Source organism: Schistocerca serialis, unplaced genomic scaffold (assembly GCF_023864345.2).
Source record: "Schistocerca serialis cubense isolate TAMUIC-IGC-003099 unplaced genomic scaffold, iqSchSeri2.2 HiC_scaffold_1204, whole genome shotgun sequence".
In the NCBI taxonomy this organism is placed as follows: domain Eukaryota; kingdom Metazoa; phylum Arthropoda; class Insecta; order Orthoptera; family Acrididae; genus Schistocerca; species Schistocerca serialis.
The window spans coordinates 145,001-150,000 of NW_026047408.1; the positions used below are offsets into that span (position 1 = coordinate 145,001).

At 54.0% G+C, this 5,000-nt stretch overlaps 1 non-coding gene across 1 annotated transcript in view; it reads left to right on the forward strand.

Moving 5' to 3' along the window:
- Nucleotides 1-4,416: 4,416 nt before the first annotated feature.
- The window catches only part of LOC126435359 (small subunit ribosomal RNA), a 1,910-nt gene continuing 1,326 nt past the window's right edge, over nucleotides 4,417-5,000 (forward strand). The window contains exon 1 of the ribosomal RNA XR_007579878.1: nucleotides 4,417-5,000. This exon is cut by the window's right edge and continues 1,326 nt beyond it. This is a non-coding gene — a ribosomal RNA (small subunit ribosomal RNA).

Sequence of the window (5,000 nt, forward strand, 5' to 3'; positions counted from 1 at the left end):
GTCGAGCGCACCACAAAACACAGCGCCATCTGTAGGTCTCCCGCGGCATGACGTCCTGCAACGACGATACCGCCATCTATGAGACGCCAAGCCGACTAAGACAGCGATGGGCCCACAGTGCCCATCTTTCGACCCCACCCACAAAGCCTGCGTCCTCTGTCGACCACAGCACCCCAACGCCAGCGCCTCTGCCGCACGAAATCGTCGACCGGCAATCACTCCACCGGCGCCCCACCCTAACCGCCCAACTCGCAACTCCAGCGGATGAACGGCGGACTTTTCCCGCAGTCGCAATGTGCAATCCACCCCTATAACTTGCGTTTCATGAAGAGTTATGTCCAATATGCGACATTCCCGCTGTCCCTATACATGAGCTGCGAGCTGTACCAGTTACGAGCTAGAGACGCGATCGCGTTGCTCTCTGTACGAATGCCGATGCTGAGCGGTCAGCTAGGAGGCGCTCCATCCATGTCGGTACCGGTGGGCGTTGCACTCGCAGTCGCAAAAACGTACGGCAAGTATATTACTCGGAAGAGTTTATGACAGTCCAAGCCCCCCTGCGTGGGGAGCGTCTTTCTAGGCCATGACCCACCGGAAGGGCGCAGCGTCCCCCACCCCAGACATGTGACGTCACACTATCGGTATTGACGACTCGACTCATTGCTTATAATCATTTGCCATACACCGGTGGAAGCTGCCGAGACGAGTAGCTACATAGCGCGCTCGCCGTGTCACTAATGTACAGAGATACAACAGTTTCGACTGGAACCGGATTAAACGTATACACGGCGCTGATTAGTAATACATAGACCCATCAGAATACAGATAATATATACAACTGTCCGTATACATGCTGAAAGACTCTGCTCACAATCACAACCACACGGCAGCCACACACTCTTATCACGCACTACTCTCCGCCTGTAACACGCACACAGACAATATGTAAGCACCAGCATGGAACAACACCCAGTGCATCCTCTCCGCCACATGAGACAATCCACACTGTCATAACCAGACTGGGAGGTCCACTCAGAAAACGGAATATCCCACCCCCCCGACAACCACCATTGCTCAGCTAAGCCACCAACACCCACACATGTCCTACACAGGGGTGCACCCAACATCACAATACTGCCTCCTCTCACAGCACACAAACAATGGCAGGAATGAAAGACACAGGTCTGCCACAAGCATGGAATCGGAGCGCCGCCTGTCATGAGCCAAAGGTGCATCCTGACGTGGCAAATCAGATGATGCCGCAGGCATCCACTTACTATAATCACAATCAACAAACCGACCGGCCGCCCCCCCCCCCCCCCCCCATTACACCTTTCCATACAACAATGTGTACCTTAACCTAAACTATACTGTACCTTAACCTAAACTATACTGTACCTTAACCTAAACTATACTGTACCTTAACCTAAACTATACTGTACCTTAACCTAAACTATACTGTACCTTAACCTAAACTATACTGTACCTTAACCTAAACTATACTGTACCTTAACCTAACCTATACGGTACCTCAACCTAACCTATATTGTGCCTCAACCTAACCTATGTTGCGCCTTAACCTAACCTATGTTGCGCCTTAACCTAACCTATGTTGCGCCTTAACCTAACCTATGTTGCGCCTTAACCTAACCTATGTTGCGCCTTAACCTAACCTATGTTGCGCCTTAACCTAACCTATGTTGCGCCTTAACCTAACCTATGTTGCGCCTTAACCTAACCTATGTTGCGCCTTAACCTAACCTATGTTGCGCCTTAACCTAACCTATGTTGCGCCTTAACCTAACCTATGTTGCGCCTTAACCTAACCTATGTTGCGCCTTAACCTAACCTATGTTGCGCCTTAACCTAACCTATGTTGCGCCTTAACCTAACCTATGTTGCGCCTTAACCTAACCTATGTTGCGCCTTAACCTAACCTATGTTGCGCCTTAACCTAACCTATGTTGCGCCTTAACCTAACCTATGTTGCGCCTTAACCTAACCTATGTTGCGCCTTAACCTAACCTATGTTGCGCCTTAACCTAACCTATGTTGCGCCTTAACCTAACCTATGTTGCGCCTTAACCTAACCTATGTTGCGCCTTAACCTAACCTATGTTGCGCCTTAACCCAACCTATGTTGCGCCTTAACCCAACCTATGTTGCGCCTTAACCCAACCTATGTTGCGCCTTAACCCAACCTATGTTGCGCCTTAACCCAACCTATGTTGCGCCTTAACCCAACCTATGTTGCGCCTTAACCCAACCTATGTTGGGCCTTAACCCAACCTATGTTGGGCCTTAACCCAACACACGTTGGGCCTTAACCCAACACACGTTGGGCCTTAACCCAACACACGTTGGGCCTTAACCCAACACACGTTGGGCCTTAACCCAACACACGTTGGGCCTTAACCCAACACACGTTGGGCCTTAACCCAACACACGTTGGGCCTTAACCCAACACACGTTGGGCCTTAACCCAACACACGTTGGGCCTTAACCCAACACACGTTGGGCCTTAACCCAACACACGTTGGGCCTTAACCCAACACACGTTGGGCCTTAACCCAACACACGTTGGGCCTTAACCCAACACACGTTGGGCCTTAACCCAACACACGTTGGGCCTTAACCCAACACACGTTGGGCCTTAACCCAACACACGTTGGGCCTTAACCCAACACACGTTGGGCCTTAACCTGCTCTGTAATTGTCATACGACGCGTTAAATTAGTGTAGTGTTGCCTAACTGCAACCCCCGCAATATAGTTTGCTACTCGCACTGCCCGGTCCCCAGTGTATCGCTTCATGTTAAACACCTTGCAGCTATACACTGTAATGTGGATGGCAGCAGGACGTACATGCTCAATGCCCTTTGCAGTTGTTCATTGGCATTTGCAGTTGTTCATTGGCATTCGCATGGCGAAGCACTTAGCCTACGCTGTGGTACGGCCTGTGTCAACTGTCCGCTGATGTTGTACGTCCAAATCACACACTGTACTGCACATTGGTCCTCATGTACTGAATGATACATCGTGGTACATGTGACCGTACAACGACTGCGCCAACAACGGCGAACCATGCGGTCCAAATGTTGTGCACTCAGCTACGTGTCGTCTCCCTATAAGAGCTGGATTGCAGTGTGGTATGCCCTGGATGGCGATCAGCATGAGCCGTCTGTTGATGTAGTGGCGCGTGTTGTCAGACGTAGTCGTCTCTTCTCACACACCGTGATAGCATGGTGCACTGCGTTCCACATCTGCGACATGCGACAGAGGCCGGTTGACAGTCGTTCGCGCAATGGACATCGCATACGTACGGGGGCCACCTTCCACGTGTTCGCGAAGCGTGCACATGTTGTTGCGTGTATGTGGGCAGACATAGTGTGTCGTGACACCTGACACAGGCATGCAACAATCGTTGAATTTGCAAATGGCGATGGACGCCTACGTTTGCTGGTGACGTTACGCAAATGAACAACTGGTAAACCGTTGTGGTGCGGTTGTTCTCGCTAGAGGTGAATCAGTGATGGCGACGATCGGTTGAGCTACCAACCGGTTGTTCCAGCGATACCCACCATGCCCACGAACGTGAATGGCATCTGGGTGTGAAGCGATACGCGGCGGTGGCTGGGTGGGACCGTCCCCGGCCGGTGAGGGGGGGCCTCCCGGCGTGCTGGCCGCGCGGTGCGTGGGCGCACGCGCTACAGCCGGCTGGTGGGGGCGGCCAGTGGCAGGCGCGCCGGCCGACGGAGGCGGCAGGCGGCGCAGCTGCGCGCCGGCGCACCCTGCACGCGGCGCCGTGCGGCCAAAGTAGGTCCTCGCGGGCCCGGTGCGAAGCGCGGTGGACATCTGCAGTGTGCTGGTCCGATTGAGGACTGTGTGCGCTGAGGATGCGCCGCCGCCCGGCGCTCGGCGCCGCGACGCCGTCTGCTGCTCGGTCGCCTCTGCGGTTCTCGCAGGTGGTTTGTATCGCAGCTGTGCGGACGTGTTGGCGCGTGCGCTGTGCTGGGAGAGTTCGCTTCGGCACCCAAGTGGGGCTTTTGTCCTTCTGTGGCGCTGGCGTTGGAGCTGCCGGTCACCGTAGGTGGCGCGTGTTGTCTCCCGCCGGCAATGCCACGACAGCACGCTCCCGGGCCTCTGTCGGCAGCGGCAAGCTCAGTTGGGAGCACGGGTGGTCGCACCTAAAGCGTCTACTCGCCAAACCCCGGGCGATTGCGCCTCTCTCGAACCCGACCAAGTACTTAGGACGGCGCTGCGCGCCGCCGGGACCTGAGAGGGTTTCGAGGTGTATGGTGCAGGGGAGCTCAGCCTCCTCCTGTTTGCAGAATAATTGAGCGGACGCTTGCGTGTTCGCGCGGGCCCCCGGGACACACTCCCGGGCGGCCGGCTGCTCAGCTCTAGTTGACGCAGCTCCCTGGTTGATCCTGCCAGTAGTCATATGCTTGTCTCAAAGATTAAGCCATGCATGTCTCAGTACAAGCCGCATTAAGGTGAAACCGCGAATGGCTCATTAAATCAGTTATGGTTCCTTAGATCGTACCCACGTTACTTGGATAACTGTGGTAATTCTAGAGCTAATACATGCAAACAGAGTCCCGACCAGAGATGGAAGGGACGCTTTTATTAGATCAAAACCAATCGGTCGGCTCGTCCGGTCCGTTTGCCTTGGTGACTCTGAATAACTTTGGGCTGATCGCACGGTCCTCGTACCGGCGACGCATCTTTCAAATGTCTGCCTTATCAACTGTCGATGGTAGGTTCTGCGCCTACCATGGTTGTAACGGGTAACGGGGAATCAGGGTTCGATTCCGGAGAGGGAGCCTGAGAAACGGCTACCACATCCAAGGAAGGCAGCAGGCGCGCAAATTACCCACTCCCGGCACGGGGAGGTAGTGACGAAAAATAACGATACGGGACTCATCCGAGGCCCCGTAATCGGAATGAGTACACTTTAAATCCTTTAACGAGTATCTATTGGAGGGCAAGTCTGGTGCC